This window comes from Taudactylus pleione, unplaced genomic scaffold, assembly GCF_031769625.1.
Source record: "Taudactylus pleione unplaced genomic scaffold, aTauple2 ptg000612l, whole genome shotgun sequence".
Classification (NCBI taxonomy): Eukaryota; Metazoa; Chordata; class Amphibia; order Anura; family Myobatrachidae; genus Taudactylus; species Taudactylus pleione.
In genome coordinates this window covers 507,644-525,856 of record NW_028285014.1, presented here as the reverse complement: position 1 = coordinate 525,856, position 18,213 = coordinate 507,644, and the positions used below count along the sequence as shown (strand labels likewise).

The window sequence follows — 18,213 nt, the reverse complement described above, 5'->3', positions numbered from 1 at the left end:
TGGAAGGTGTGGTAATAGTAACCTCAAGTATAACATTCAAAATTTAGAAGTTTTTTCTAGATATATGTTTTGGAAAAACTTGCATATGAATTACAAAATGAAATCCAACATATTTTAGTGATTTATGTTGAGTGAACATTACAAAGTATACCTTTCACATAGCCTAGATTTTGTAAAATCCTTAACTTAGCTGAGAAATAACTTAACTTTTCTATAGGCATGCTATAAAGTTTTATAAAAAGATTAGGGATGTAGTCATTAGAGCAATTTCTCATTGAGCTATGGCTGTTCTGATTTCACTGATTCCTTCTACACATGTGAGATGTATTTTTTATATGCAGATATGCAAATAACCATTATAGTATCAATTTGGTCAAACAATTGCTTTGCAACACAGATTACCAAAATCAAACAAGTTAACAGGTAAACACTGACATTTTCCTAAAGGTTTTTTAAATTTTATGAAAATATTAGGGATGTAGGCTTTATAGCAATTTCTCATTGGACTATGGATGTTCGGATTTCAATGATTCATTTTAAACATGTGAGATATAATTTTTATATGCAGATATGCAAATATCCTTTATTGTAACAATTTGGTCAAAGATTTTTTTCCAACACAGATTACCAAAATTGAACAAGTTAAGAGGTAAATACTTACATTTTCCAAAAGGATACCTTTTACTATGCACCAAAAACCTAAAAAACCTATAACTATGTGTACATCATGCACATCATTGTTTATGTTGTATTTATTTTCCTATGGGAATTACATTTAGAAATGTACATTCTTTACAACATTGTCATCCATTGAATTCATGCAGAGTTTGAAGATTTCAAATAGTGACAAAAGGAATGACTTGACCTCGAAGGGACACGAACCCACAATCTTCTGATCAGAAGTCAGACACCTCATCCATTATGCCACACTGTCATCTATGTCGAAATTGTCGAACCTGTGGAAGGTGTGGTAATAGTAACCTCAAGTATAACATTCAAAATTTAGAAGCTTTTTCTAGAGGTATGTTTTGGAAAAACTTGCATATGAATTACAAAATGAAATCCAACATATTTTAGTGATTTATGTTGAGTGAACATTACAAAGTATACCTTTCACATAGCCTAGATTTTGTAAAATCCTTAACTTAGCTGAGAAATAACTTAACTATTCTATAGGCATGCTATAAAGTTTTATAAAAAGATTAGGGATGTAGGCATTAGAGCAATTTCTCATTGAACTATGGGTGTTCTGATTTCACTGATTCCTTCTAAACATGTGAGATGTATTTTTTATATGCAGATATGCAAATAACCATTATAGTATCAATTTGGTCAAAGAATTGCTTTGCAACACAGATTACCAAAATCAAACAAGTTAACAGGTAAACACTGACATTTTCCTAAAGGTTTTTTAAGTTTTATGAAAATATTAGGGATGTAGGCTTTATAGCAATTTCTCATTGGACTATGGATGTTCGGATTTCAATGATTCATTTTAAACATGTGAGATATAATTTTTATATGCAGATATGCAAATATCCTTAATTGTATCAATTTGGTCAAAGATTTTTTTCCAACACAGATTACCAAAATTGAACAAGTTAACAGGTAAATACTTAGCTTTTCCAAAAGGATACCTTTTACTATGCACTAAAAACCTAAAAAAAGTATAACTATGTGTACATCATGCACATCATTGTTTATGTTGTATTTATTTTCCTATGGGAATTACATTTAGAAATGTACATTCTTTACAACATTGTCATCCATTGAATTCATGCAGAGTTTGAAGATTTCAAATTGTGACAAAATGAAAGACTCGACAACGAAAGGACTCGAACCCTCAATCTTCTGATCCGAAGTCAGACGCTTTATCCATTAGGCCACGCGGTCATCTTAATAGTAGTTTTCGAACCTGTGGAAGGTGTGGTAATAGTAACCTCAAGTATAACATTCAAAATTTAGAAGTTTTTTCTAGATATATGTTTTGGAAAAACTTGCATATGAATTACAAAATGAAATCCAACATATTTTAGTGATTTATGTTGAGTGAACATTACAAAGTATACCTTTCACATAGCCTAGATTTTGTAAAATCCTTAACTTAGCTGAGAAATAACTTAACTTTTCTATAGGCATGCTATAAAGTTTTATAAAAAGATTAGGGATGTAGGCATTAGAGCAATTTCTCATTGAGCTATGGCTGTTCTGATTTCACTGATTCCTTCTAAACATGTAAGATGTATTTTTTATATGCAGATATGCAAATAACCATTATAGTATCAATTTGGTCAAAGAATTGCTTTGCAACACAGATTACCAAAATCAAACAAGTTAACAGGTAAACACTGACATTTTCCTAAAGGTTTTTTAAGTTTTATGAAAATATTAGGGATGTAGGCTTTATAGCAATTTCTCATTGGACTATGGATGTTCGGATTTCAATAATTCATTTTAAACATGTGAGATATAATTTTTATATGCAGATATGCAAATATCCCTAATTGTATCAATTTGGTCAAAGATTTTTTTCCAACACAGATTACCAAAATTGAACAAGTTAACAGGTAAATACTTAGCTTTTCCAAAAGGATACCTTTTACTATGCACTAAAAACCTAAAAAAAAGTATAACTATGTGTACATCATGCACATCATTGTTTATGTTGTATTTATTTTCCTATGGGAATTACATTTAGAAATGTACATTCTTTACAACATTGTCATCCATTGAATTCATGCAGAGTTTGAAGATTTCAAATAGTGACAAAAAGAATGACTTGACCACAAAGGGACACGAACCCTCAATCTTCTGATCAGAAGTCAGACGCCTCATCCATTATGCCACGCTGTCATCTATGTCGAAATTGTCGAACCTGTGGAAGGTGTGGTAATAGTAACCTCAAGTATAACATTCAAAATTTAGAAGCTTTTTCTAGAGGTATGTTTTGGAAAAACTTGCATATGAATTACAAAATGAAATCCAACATATTTTAGTGATTTATGTTGAGTGAACATTACAAAGTATACCTTTCACATAGCCTAGATTTTGTAAAATCCTTAACTTAGCTGAGAAATAACTTAACTTTTCTATAGGCATGCTATAAAGTTTTATAAAAAGATTAGGGATGTAGGCATTAGAGCAATTTCTCATTGAACTATGGGTGTTCTGATTTCACTGATTCCTTCTAAACATGTGAGATGTATTTTTTATATGCAGATATGCAAATAACCATTATAGTATCAATTTGGTCAAAGAACTGCTTTGCAACACAGATTACCAAAATCAAACAAGTTAACAGGTAAACACTTACATTTTCCTAAAGGTTTTTTAAGTTTTATGAAAATATTAGGGATGTAGGCTTTTTAGCAATTTCTCATTGGACTATGGATGTTCGGATTTCAATGATTCATTTTAAACATGTGAGATATAATTTTTATATGCAGATATGCAAATATCCTTTATTGTATCAATTTGGTCAAAGATTTTTTTCCAACACAAATTACCAAAATTGAACAAGTTAACAGGTAAATACTTACCTTTTCCAAAAGGATACCTTTTACTATGCACCAAAAACCTAAAAAAACTATAACTATGTGTACATCATGCACATCATTGTTTATGTTGTATTTATTTTCCTATGGGAATTACATTTAGAAATGTACATTCTTTACAACATTGTCATCCATTGAATTCATGCAGAGTTTGAAGATTTCAAATAGTGACAAAAAGAATGACTTGACCATGAAGGGACACGAACCCTCAATCTTCTGATCAGAAGTCAGACGCCTCATCCATTATGCCACGCTGTCATCTATGTCAAAATTGTCGAACCTGTGGAAGGTGTGGTAATAGTAACCTCAAGTATAACATTCAAAATTTAGAAGCTTTATCTAGAGGTATGTTTTGGAAAAACTTGCATATGAATTACAAAATGAAATCCAACATATTTTAGTGATTTATGTTGAGTGAACATTACAAAGTATACCTTTCACATAGCCTAGATTTTGTAAAATCCTTAACTTAGCTGAGAAATAACTTCACTTTTCTATAGGCATGCTATAAAGTTTTATAAAAAGATTAGGGATGTAGGCATTAGAGCAATTTCTCATTGAGCTATGGCTGTTCTGATTTCACTGATTCCTTTTAAACATGTGAGATGTATTTTTTATATGCAGATATGCAAATAACCATTATAGTATCAATTTGGTCAAAGAATTGCTTTGCAACACAGATTACCAAAATCAAACAAGTTAACAGGTAAACACTGACATTTTCCTAAAGGTTTTTTAAGTTTTATGAAAATATTAGGGATGTAGGCTTTATAGCAATTTCTCATTGGACTATGGATGTTCGGATTTCAATGATTCATTTTAAACATGTGAGATATAATTTTTATATGCAGATATGCAAATATCCTTTATTGTATCAATTTGGTCAAAGATTTTTTTCCAACACAGATTACCAAAATTGAACAAGTTAAGAGGTAAATACTTACATTTTCCAAAAGGATACCTTTTACTATGCACCAAAAACCTAAAAAACCTATAACTATGTGTACATCATGCACATCATTGTTTATGTTGTATTTATTTTCCTATGGGAATTACATTTAGAAATGTACATTCTTTACAACATTGTCATCCATTGAATTCATGCAGAGTTTGAAGATTTCAAATAGTGACAAAAAGAATGACTTGACCATGAAGGGACACGAACCCTCAATCTTCTGATCAGAAGTCAGACGCCTCATCCATTATGCCACGCTGTCATCTATGTCAAAATTGTCGAACCTGTGGAAGGTGTGGTAATAGTAACCTCAAGTATAACATTCAAAATTTAGAAGCTTTATCTAGAGGTATGTTTTGGAAAAACTTGCATATGAATTACAAAATGAAATCCAACATATTTTAGTGATTTATGTTGAGTGAACATTACAAAGTATACCTTTCACATAGCCTAGATTTTGTAAAATCCTTAACTTAGCTGAGAAATAACTTCACTTTTCTATAGGCATGCTATAAAGTTTTATAAAAAGATTAGGGATGTAGGCATTAGAGCAATTTCTCATTGAGCTATGGCTGTTCTGATTTCACTGATTCCTTCTAAACATGTGAGATGTATTTATTATATGCAGATATGCAAATAACCATTATAGTATCAATTTGGTCAAAGAATTGCTTTGCAACACAGATTACCAAAATCAAACAAGTTAACAGGTAAACACTGACATTTTCCTAAAGGTTTTTTAAGTTTTATGAAAATATTAGGGATGTAGGCTTTATAGCAATTTCTCATTGGACTATGGATGTTCGGATTTCAATGATTCATTTTAAACATGTGAGATATAATTTTTATATGCAGATATGCAAATATCCTTTATTGTATCAATTTGGTCAAAGATTTTTTTCCAACACAGATTACCAAAATTGAACAAGTTAAGAGGTAAATACTTACATTTTCCAAAAGGATACCTTTTAATATGCACCAAAAACCTAAAAAACCTATAACTATGTGTACATCATGCACATCATTGTTTATGTTGTATTTATTTTCCTATGGGAATTACATTTAGAAATGTACATTCTTTACAACATTGTCATCCATTGAATTCATGCAGAGTTTGAAGATTTCAAATAGTGACAAAAAGAATGACTTGACCATGAAGGGACACGAACCCTCAATCTTCTGATCAGAAGTCAGACGCCTCATCCATTATGCCACGCTGTCATCTATGTCAAAATTGTCGAACCTGTGGAAGGTGTGGTAATAGTAACCTCAAGTATAACATTCAAAATTTAGAAGCTTTATGTAGAGGTATGTTTTGGAAAAACTTGCATATGAATTACAAAATGAAATCCAACATATTTTAGTGATTTATGTTGAGTGAACATTACAAAGTATACCTTTCACATAGCCTAGATTTTGTAAAATCCTTAACTTAGCTGAGAAATAACTTAACTTTTCTATAGGCATGCTATAAAGTTTTATAAAAAGATTAGGGATGTAGGCATTAGAGCAATTTCTCATTGAACTATGGGTGTTCTGATTTCACTGATTCCTTCTAAACATGTGAGATGTATTTTTTATATGCAGATATGCAAATAACCATTATAGTATCAATTTGGTCAAAGAACTGCTTTGCAACACAGATTACCAAAATCAAACAAGTTAACAGGTAAACACTTACATTTTCCTAAAGGTTTTTTAAGTTTTATGAAAATATTAGGGATGTAGGCTTTATAGCAATTTCTCATTGGACTATGGATGTTCGGATTTCAATGATTCATTTTAAACATGTGAGATATAATTTTTATATGCAGATATGCAAATATCCTTTATTGTATCAATTTGGTCAAAGATTTTTTTCCAACACAAATTACCAAAATTGAACAAGTTAACAGGTAAATACTTACCTTTTCCAAAAGGATACCTTTTACTATGCACCAAAAACCTAAAAAAACTATAACTATGTGTACATCATGCACATCATTGTTTATGTTGTATTTATTTTCCTATGGGAATTACATTTAGAAATGTACATTCTTTACAACATTGTCATCCATTGAATTCATGCAGAGTTTGAAGATTTCAAATTGTGACAAAATGAAAGACTCGACAACGAAAGGACTCGAACCCTCAATCTTCTGATCCGAAGTCAGACGCTTTATCCATTAGGCCACGCGGTCATCTTAATAGAAGTTGTCGAACCTGTGGAAGGTGTGGTAATAGTAACCTCAAGTATAACATTCAAAATTTTGAAGTTTTTTCTAGATATATGTTTTGGAAAAACTTGCATATGAATTACAAAATGAAATCCAACATATTTTAGTGATTTATGTTGAGTGAACATTACAAAATATACCTTTCACATAGCCTAGATTTTGTAAAATCCTTAACTAAGCTGAGAAATAACTTAACTTTTCTATAGGCATGCTATAAAGTTTTAAAAAAAGATTAGGGATGTAGGCATTAGAGCAATTTCTCATTGAGCTATGGCTGTTCTGATTTCACTGATTCCTTCTAAACATGTGAGATGTATTTTTTATATGCAGATATGCAAATAACCATTATAGTATCAATTTGGTCAAAGAATTGCTTTGCAACACAGATTACCCAAATCAAACAAGTTAATAGGTAAACACTGACATTTTCAAAAAGGATACCTTTTACTATGCACCAAAAACCTAAAAAACCTATAACTATGTGTACATCATGCACATCATTGTTTATGTTGTATTTATTTTCCTATGGGAATTACATTTAGAAATGTACATTCTTTACAACATTGTCATCCATTGAATTCATGCAGAGTTTGAAGATTTCAAATAGTGACAATAAGAATGACTTGACCATGAAGGGACACGAACCCTCAATCTTCTGATCAGAAGTCAGACGCCTCATCCATTATGCCACGCTGTCATCTATGTCGAAATTGTCGAACCTGTGGAAGGTGTGGTAATAGTAACCTCAAGTATAACATTCAAAATTTAGAAGCTTTTTCTAGAGGTATGTTTTGGAAAAACTTGCATATGAATTACAAAATGAAATCCAACATATTTTAGTGATTTATGTTGAGTGAACATTACAAAGTATACCTTTCACATAGCCTAGATTTTGTAAAATCCTTAACTTAGCTGAGAAATAACTTAACTTTTCTATAGGCATGCTATAAAGTTTTATAAAAAGATTAGGGATGTAGGCATTAGAGCAATTTCTCATTGAACTATGGGTGTTCTGATTTCACTGATTCCTTCTAAACATGTGAGATGTATTTTTTATATGCAGATATGCAAATAACCATTATAGTATCAATTTGGTCAAAGAATTGCTTTGCAACACAGATTACCAAAATCAAACAAGTTAACAGGTAAACACTGACATTTTCCTAAAGGTTTTTTTAAGTTTTATGAAAATATTAGGGATGTAGGCTTTATAGCAATTTCTCATTGGACTATGGATGTTCGGATTTCAATGATTCATTTTAAACATGTGAGATATAATTTTTATATGCAGATATGCAAATATCCTTTATTGTATCAATTTGGTCAAAGATTTTTTTCCAACACAGATTACCAAAATTGAACAAGTTAAGAGGTAAATACTTACATTTTCCAAAAGGATACCTTTTACTATGCACCAAAAACCTAAAAAACCTATAACTATGTGTACATCATGCACATCATTGTTTATGTTGTATTTATTTTCCTATGGGAATTACATTTAGAAATGTACATTCTTTACAACATTGTCATCCATTGAATTCATGCAGAGCTTGAAGATTTCAAATAGTGACAAAAAGAATGACTTGACCACGAAGGGACACGAACCCTCAATCTTCTGATCAGAAGTCAGACGCCTCATCCATTATGCCACGCTGTCATCTATGTCGAAATTGTCGAACCTGTGGAAGGTGTGGTAATAGTAACCTCAAGTATAACATTCAAAATTTAGAAGCTTTTTCTAGAGGTATGTTTTGGAAAAACTTGCATATGAATTACAAAATGAAATCCAACATATTTTAGTGATTTATGTTGAGTGAACATTACAAAGTATACCTTTCACATAGCCTAGATTTTGTAAAATCCTTAACTTAGCTGAGAAATAACTTAACTTTTCTATAGGCATGCTATAAAGTTTTATAAAAAGATTAGGGATGTAGGCATTAGAGCAATTTCTCATTGAACTATGGGTGTTCTGATTTCACTGATTCCTTCTAAACATGTGAGATGTATTTTTTATATGCAGATATGCAAATAACCATTATAGTATCAATTTGGTCAAAGAACTGCTTTGCAACACAGATTACCAAAATCAAACAAGTTAACAGGTAAACACTTACATTTTCCTAAAGGTTTTTTAAGTTTTATGAAAATATTAGGGATGTAGGCTTTATAGCAATTTCTCATTGGACTATGGATGTTCGGATTTCAATGATTCATTTTAAACATGTGAGATATAATTTTTATATGAAGATATGCAAATATCCTTAATTGTATCAATTTGGTCAAAGATTTTTTTCCAACACAGATTACCAAAATTGAACAAGTTAACAGGTAAATACTTACCTTTTCCAAAAGGATACCTTTTACTATGCACCAAAAACTTAAAAAAACTATAACTATGTGTACATCATGCACATCATTGTTTATGTTGTATTTATTTTCCTATGGGAATTACATTTAGAAATGTACATTCTTTACAACATTGTCATCCATTGAATTCATGCAGAGTTTGAAGATTTCAAATTGTGACAAAATGAAAGACTCGACCACGAAGGGACTCGAACCCTCAATCTTCTGATTCCAAGTCAGACGCCTTATCCATTAGGCCACACGGTCATCTTTATAGAAGTTGTCAAACCTGTGGAAGGTGTGGTAATAGTAACCTCAAGTATAACATTCAAAATTTAGAAGTTTTTTCTAGATATATGTTTTGGAAAAACTTGCATATGAATTACAAAATGAAATCCAACATATTTTAGTGATTTATGTTGAGTGAACATTACAAAGTATACCTTTCACATAGCCTAGATTTTGTAAAATCCTTAACTTAGCTGAGAAATAACTTAACTTTTCTATAGGCATGCTATAAAGTTTTATAAAAAGATTAGGGATGTAGGCATTAGAGCAATTTCTCATTGAGCTATGGCTGTTCTGATTTCACTGATTCCTTCTAAACATGTGAGATGTATTTTTTATATGCAGATATGCAAATAACCATTATAGTATCAATTTGGTCAAACAATTGCTTTGCAACACAGATTACCAAAATCAAACAAGTTAACAGGTAAACACTGACATTTTCCTAAAGGTTATTTAAGTTTTATGAAAATATTAGGGATGTAGGCTTTATAGCAATTTCTCATTGGCCTATGGATGTTCGGATTTCAGTGATTCATTTTAAACATGTGAGATATAATTTTTATATGCAGATATGCAAATATCCTTTATTGTAACAATTTGGTCAAAGATTTTTTTCCAACACAGATTACCAAAATTGAACAAGTTAAGAGGTAAATACTTACATTTTCCAAAAGGATACCTTTTACTATGCACCAAAAACCTAAAAAACCTATAACTATGTTTACATCATGCACATCATTGTTTATGTTGTATTTATTTTCCTATGGGAATTACATTTAGAAATGTACATTCTTTACAACATTGTCATCCATTGAATTCATGCAGAGTTTGAAGATTTCAAATAGTGACAAAAAGAAAGACTTGACTTCGAAGGGACACGAACCCTCAATCTTCTGATCAGAAGTCAGACACCTCATCCATTATGCCACGCTGTCATCTATGTCGAAATTGTCGAACCTGTGGAAGGTGTGGTAATAGTAACCTCAAGTATAACATTCAAAATTTAGAAGCTTTTTCTAGAGGTATGTTTTGGAAAAACTTGCATATGAATTACAAAATGAAATCCAACATATTTTAGTGATTTATGTTGAGTGAACATTACAAAGTATACCTTTCACATAGCCTAGATTTTGTAAAATCCTTAACTTAGCTGAGAAATAACTTAACTTTTCTATAGGCATGCTATAAAGTTTTATAAAAAGATTAGGGATGTAGGCATTAGAGCAATTTCTCATTGAACTATGGGTGTTCTGATTTCACTGATTCCTTCTAAACATGTGAGATGTATTTTTTATATGCAGATATGCAAATAACCATTATAGTATCAATTTGGTCAAAGAACTGCTTTGCAACACAGATTACCAAAATCAAACAAGTTAACAGGTAAACACTGACATTTTCCTAAAGGTTTTTTAAGTTTTATGAAAATATTAGGGATGTAGGCTTTATAGCAATTTCTCATTGGACTATGGATGTTCGGATTTCAATGATTCATTTTAAACATGTGAGATATAATTTTTATATGCAGATATGCAAATATCCTTTATTGTATCAATTTGGTCAAAGATTTTTTTCCAACACAGATTACCAAAATTGAACAAGTTATGAGGTAAATACTTACATTTTCCAAAAGGATACCTTTTACTATGCACCAAAAACCTAAAAAACCTATAACTATGTGTACATCATGCACATCATTGTTTATGTTGTATTTATTTTCCTATGGGAATTACATTTAGAAATGTACATTCTTTAAAACATTGTCATCCATTGAATTCATGCAGATTTTGAAGATTTCAAATCGTGACAAAAAGAATGACTTGACCACGAAGGGACACGAACCCTCAATCTTCTGATCAGAAGTCAGACGCCTCATCCATTATGCCACGCTGTCATCTATGTCGAAATTGTCGAACCTGTGGAAGGTGTGGTAATAGTAACCTCAAGTATAACATTCAAAATTTAGAAGCTTTTTCTAGAGGTATGTTTTGGAAAAACTTGCATATGAATTACAAAATGAAATCCAACATATTTTAGTGATTTATGTTGAGTGAACATTACAAAGTATACCTTTCACATAGCCTAGATTTTGTAAAATCCTTAACTTAGCTGAGAAATAACTTAACTTTTCTATAGGCATGCTATAAAGTTTTATAAAAAGATTAGGGATGTAGGCATTAGAGCAATTTCTCATTGAACTATGGGTGTTCTGATTTCACTGATTCCTTCTAAACATGTGAGATGTATTTTTTATATGCAGATATGCAAATAACCATTATAGTATCAATTTGGTCAAAGAACTGCTTTGCAACACAGATTACCAAAATCAAACAAGTTAACAGGTAAACACTTACATTTTCCTAAAGGTTTTTTAAGTTTTATGAAAATATTAGGGATGTAGGCTTTATAGCAATTTCTCATTGGACTATGGATGTTCGGATTTCAATGATTCATTTTAAACATGTGAGATATAATTTTTATATGAAGATATGCAAATATCCTTAATTGTATCAATTTGGTCAAAGATTTTTTTCCAACACAGATTACCAAAATTGAACAAGTTAACAGGTAAATACTTACCTTTTCCAAAAGGATACCTTTTACTATGCACCAAAAACTTAAAAAAACTATAACTATGTGTACATCATGCACATCATTGTTTATGTTGTATTTATTTTCCTATGGGAATTACATTTAGAAATGTACATTCTTTACAACATTGTCATCCATTGAATTCATGCAGAGTTTGAAGATTTCAAATTGTGACAAAATGAAAGACTCGACCACGAAGGGACTCGAACCCTCAATCTTCTGATCCGAAGTCAGACGCCTTATCCATTAGGCCACACGGTCATCTTTATAGAAGTTGTCAAACCTGTGGAAGGTGTGGTAATAGTAACCTCAAGTATAACATTCAAAATTTAGAAGTTTTTTCTAGATATATGTTTTGGAAAAACTTGCATATGAATTACAAAATGAAATCCAACATATTTTAGTGATTTATGTTGAGTGAACATTACAAAGTATACCTTTCACATAGCCTAGATTTTGTAAAATCCTTAACTTAGCTGAGAAATAACTTAACTTTTCTATAGGCATGCTATAAAGTTTTATAAAAAGATTAGGGATGTAGGCATTAGAGCAATTTCTCATTGAGCTATGGCTGTTCTGATTTCACTGATTCCTTCTAAACATGTGAGATGTATTTTTTATATGCAGATATGCAAATAACCATTATAGTATCAATTTGGTCAAACAATTGCTTTGCAACACAGATTACCAAAATCAAACAAGTTAACAGGTAAACACTGACATTTTCCTAAAGGTTATTTAAGTTTTATGAAAATATTAGGGATGTAGGCTTTATAGCAATTTCTCATTGGCCTATGGATGTTCGGATTTCAGTGATTCATTTTAAACATGTGAGATATAATTTTTATATGCAGATATGCAAATATCCTTTATTGTAACAATTTGGTCAAAGATTTTTTTCCAACACAGATTACCAAAATTGAACAAGTTAAGAGGTAAATACTTACATTTTCCAAAAGGATACCTTTTACTATGCACCAAAAACCTAAAAAACCTATAACTATGTTTACATCATGCACATCATTGTTTATGTTGTATTTATTTTCCTATGGGAATTACATTTAGAAATGTACATTCTTTACAACATTGTCATCCATTGAATTCATGCAGAGTTTGAAGATTTCAAATAGTGACAAAAAGAAAGACTTGACCTCGAAGGGACACGAACCCTCAATCTTCTGATCAGAAGTCAGACACCTCATCCATTATGCCACGCTGTCATCTATGTCGAAATTGTCGAACCTGTGGAAGGTGTGGTAATAGTAACCTCAAGTATAACATTCAAAATTTAGAAGCTTTTTCTAGAGGTATGTTTTGGAAAAACTTGCATATGAATTACAAAATGAAATCCAACATATTTTAGTGATTTATGTTGAGTGAACATTACAAAGTATACCTTTCACATAGCCTAGATTTTGTAAAATCCTTAACTTAGCTGAGAAATAACTTAACTTTTCTATAGGCATGCTATAAAGTTTTATAAAAAGATTAGGGATGTAGGCATTAGAGCAATTTCTCATTGAACTATGGGTGTTCTGATTTCACTGATTCCTTCTAAACATGTGAGATGTATTTTTTATATGCAGATATGCAAATAACCATTATAGTATCAATTTGGTCAAAGAACTGCTTTGCAACACAGATTACCAAAATCAAACAAGTTAACAGGTAAACACTGACATTTTCCTAAAGGTTTTTTAAGTTTTATGAAAATATTAGGGATGTAGGCTTTATAGCAATTTCTCATTGGACTATGGATGTTCGGATTTCAATGATTCATTTTAAACATGTGAGATATAATTTTTATATGCAGATATGCAAATATCCTTTATTGTATCAATTTGGTCAAAGATTTTTTTCCAACACAGATTACCAAAATTGAACAAGTTATGAGGTAAATACTTACATTTTCCAAAAGGATACCTTTTACTATGCACCAAAAACCTAAAAAACCTATAACTATGTGTACATCATGCACATCATTGTTTATGTTGTATTTATTTTCCTATGGGAATTACATTTAGAAATGTACATTCTTTAAAACATTGTCATCCATTGAATTCATGCAGATTTTGAAGATTTCAAATCGTGACAAAAAGAATGACTTGACCACGAAGGGACACGAACCCTCAATCTTCTGATCAGAAGTCAGACGCCTCATCCATTATGCCACGCTGTCATCTATGTCGAAATTGTCGAACCTGTGGAAGGTGTGGTAATAGTAACCTCAAGTATAACATTCAAAATTTAGAAGCTTTTTCTAGAGGTATGTTTTGGAAAAACTTGCATATGAATTACAAAATGAAATCCAACATATTTTAGTGATTTATGTTGAGTGAACATTACAAAGTATACCTTTCACATAGCCTAGATTTTGTAAAATCCTTAACTTAGCTGAGAAATAACTTAACTTTTCTATAGGCATGCTATAAAGTTTTATAAAAAGATTAGGGATGTAGGCATTAGAGCAATTTCTCATTGAACTATGGGTGTTCTGATTTCACTGATTCCTTCTAAACATGTGAGATGTATTTTTTATATGCAGATATGCAAATAACCATTATAGTATCAATTTGGTCAAAGAACTGCTTTGCAACACAGATTACCAAAATCAAACAAGTTAACAGGTAAACACTTACATTTTCCTAAAGGTTTTTTAAGTTTTATGAAAATATTAGGGATGTAGGCTTTATAGCAATTTCTCATTGGACTATGGATGTTCGGATTTCAATGATTCATTTTAAACATGTGAGATATAATTTTTATATGCAGATATGCAAATATCCTTAATTGTATCAATTTGGTCAAAGATTTTTTTCCAACACAGATTACCAAAATTGAACAAGTTAACAGGTAAATACTTACCTTTTCCAAAAGGATACCTTTTACTATGCACCAAAAACCTAAAAAAACTATAACTATGTGTACATCATGCACTTCATTGTTTATGTTGTATTTATTTTCCTATGGGAATTACATTTAGAAATGTACATTCTTTACAACATTGTCATCCATTGAATTCATGCAGAGTTTGAAGATTTCAAATTGTGACAAAATGAAAGACTCGACCACGAATGGACTCAAACCCTCAATCTTCTGATCCAAAGTCAGATGCCTTATCCATTAGGCCACGCGGTCATCTTTATAGAAGTTGTCGAACCTGTGGAAGGTGTGGTAATAGTAACCTCAAGTATAACATTCAAAATTTAGAAGCTTTTTCTAGAGGTATGTTTTGGAAAAACTTGCATATGAATTACAAAATGAAATCCAACATATTTTAGTGATTTATGTTGAGTGAACATTACAAAGTATACCTTTCACATAGCCTAGATTTTGTAAAATCCTTAACTTAGCTGAGAAATAACTTAACTTTTCTATAGGCATGCTATAAAGTTTTATAAAAAGATTAGGGATGTAGGCATTAGAGCAATTTCTCATTGAACTATGGGTGTTCTGATTTCACTGATTCCTTCTAAACATGTGAGATGTATTTTTTATATGCAGATATGCAAATAACCATTATAGTATCAATTTGGTCAAAGAACTGCTTTGCAACACAGATTACCAAAATCAAACAAGTTAACAGGTAAACACTTACATTTTCCTAAAGGTTTTTTAAGTTTTATGAAAATATTAGGGATGTAGGCTTTATAGCAATTTCTCATTGGACTATGGATGTTCGGATTTCAATGATTCATTTTAAACATGTGAGATATAATTTTTATATGCAGATATGCAAATATCCTTAATTGTATCAATTTGGTCAAAGATTTTTTTCCAACACAGATTACCAAAATTGAACAAGTTAACAGGAAAATACTTACCTTTTCCAAAAGGATACCTTTTACTATGCACCAAAAACCTAAAAAAACTATAACTATGTGTACATCATGCACTTCATTGTTTATGTTGTATTTATTTTCCTATGGGAATTACATTTAGAAATGTACATTCTTTACAACATTGTCATCCATTGAATTCATGCAGAGTTTGAAGATTTCAAATTGTGACAAAATGAAAGACTCGACAACGAAAGGACTCGAACCCTCAATCTTCTGATCCGAAGTCAGATGCTTTATCCATTAGGCCACGCGGTCATCTTAATAGTAGTTGTCGAACCTGTGGAAGCTGTGGTAATAGTAACCTCAAGTATAACATTCAAAATTTAGAAGTTTTTTCTAGATATATGTTTTGGAAAAACTTGCATATGAATTACAAAATGAAATCCAACATATTTTAGTGATTTATGTTGAGTGAACATTACAAAGTATACCTTTCACATAGCCTAGATTTTGTAAAATCCTTAACTTAGCTGAGAAATAACTTAACTTTTCTATAGGCATGCTATAAAGTTTTATAAAAAGATTAGGGATGTAGGCATTAGAGCAATTTCTCATTGAACTATGGGTGTTCTGATTTCACTGATTCCTTCTAAACATGTGAGATGTATTTTTTATATGCAGATATGCAAATAACCATTATAGTATCAATTTGGTCAAAGAACTGCTTTGCAACACAGATTACCAAAATCAAACAAGTTAACAGGTAAACACTTACATTTTCCTAAAGGTTTTTTAAGTTTTATGAAAATATTAGGGATGTAGGCTTTTTAGCAATTTCTCATTGGACTATGGATGTTCGGATTTCAATGATTCATTTTAAACATGTGAGATATAATTTTTATATGCAGATATGCAAATATCCTTTATTGTATCAATTTGGTCAAAGATTTTTTTCCAACACAAATTACCAAAATTGAACAAGTTAACAGGTAAATACTTACCTTTTCCAAAAGGATACCTTTTACTATGCACCAAAAACCTAAAAAAACTATAACTATGTGTACATCATGCACATCATTGTTTATGTTGTATTTATTTTCCTATGGGAATTACATTTAGAAATGTACATTCTTTACAACATTGTCATCCATTGAATTCATGCAGAGTTTGAAGATTTCAAATAGTGACAAAAAGAATGACTTGACCATGAAGGGACACGAACCCTCAATCTTCTGATCAGAAGTCAGACGCCTCATCCATTATGCCATGCTGTCATCTATGTCAAAATTGTCGAACCTGTGGAAGGTGTGGTAATAGTAACCTCAAGTATAACATTCAAAATTTAGAAGCTTTATCTAGAGGTATGTTTTGGAAAAACTTGCATATGAATTACAAAATGAAATCCAACATATTTTAGTGATTTATGTTGAGTGAACATTACAAAGTATACCTTTCACATAGCCTAGATTTTGTAAAATCCTTAACTTAGCTGAGAAATAACTTCACTTTTCTATAGGCATGCTATAAAGTTTTATAAAAAGATTAGGGATGTAGGCATTAGAGCAATTTCTCATTGAACTATGGGTGTTCTGATTTCACTGATTCCTTCTAAACATGTGAGATGTATTTTTTATATGCAGATATGCAAATAACCATTATAGTATCAATTTGGTCAAAGAACTGCTTTGCAACACAGATTACCAAAATCAAACAAGTTAACAGGTAAACACTTACATTTTCCTAAAGGTTTTTTAAGAATTATAAAAATATTAGGGATGTAGGCTTTATAGCAATTTCTCATTGGACTATGGATGTTCGGATTTCAATGATTCATTTTAAACATGTGAGATATAATTTTTATATGCAGATATGCAATATCCTTTATTGTATCAATTTGGTCAAAGATTTTTTTCCAACACAGATTACCAAAATTGAACAAGTTAACAGGTAAATACTTACCTTTTCCAAAAGGATACCTTTTACTATGCACCAAAAACCTAAAAAAACTATAACTATGTGTACATCATGCACATCATTGTTTATGTTGTATTTATTTTCCTATGGGAATTACATTTAGAAATGTACATTCTTTACAACATTGTCATCCATTGAATTCATGCAGAGTTTGAAGATTTCAAATTGTGACAAAATGAAAGACTCGACCACGAAGGGACTCGAACCCTCAATCTTCTGATCCGAAGTCAGATGCCTTATCCATTAGGCCACGCGGTCATCTTTATAGAAGTTGTCGAACCTGTGGAAGGTGTGGTAATAGTAACCTCAAGTATAACATTCAAAATTTAGACGTTTTTTCTAGATATATGTTTTGGAAAAACTTGCATATGAATTACAAAATGAAATCCAACATATTTTAGTGATTTATGTTGAGTGAACATTACAGAGTATACCTTTCACATAGCCTAGATTTTGTAAAATCCTTAACTTAGCTGAGAAATAACTTAAATTTTCTATAG

General features: G+C 30.8%; 3 non-coding genes across 3 annotated transcripts; all 3 read right to left on the bottom strand.

Annotated features, from left to right (window-relative positions):
• Window positions 1–9,268: 9,268 nt before the first annotated feature.
• On the bottom strand, window positions 9,269–9,341 carry TRNAP-UGG (transfer RNA proline (anticodon UGG)). Its single transcript has one exon. It is a non-coding gene; the product is annotated as a tRNA-Pro (tRNA).
• A 2,804-nt stretch (window positions 9,342–12,145) lies between these two features.
• Window positions 12,146–12,218, bottom strand: TRNAR-UCG (transfer RNA arginine (anticodon UCG)). The gene has a single exon. It is a non-coding gene; the product is annotated as a tRNA-Arg (tRNA).
• A 5,680-nt stretch (window positions 12,219–17,898) lies between these two features.
• On the bottom strand, window positions 17,899–17,971 carry TRNAR-UCG (transfer RNA arginine (anticodon UCG)). Its single transcript has one exon. It is a non-coding gene; the product is annotated as a tRNA-Arg (tRNA).
• Between the last annotated feature and the right edge of the window lie 242 nt (window positions 17,972–18,213).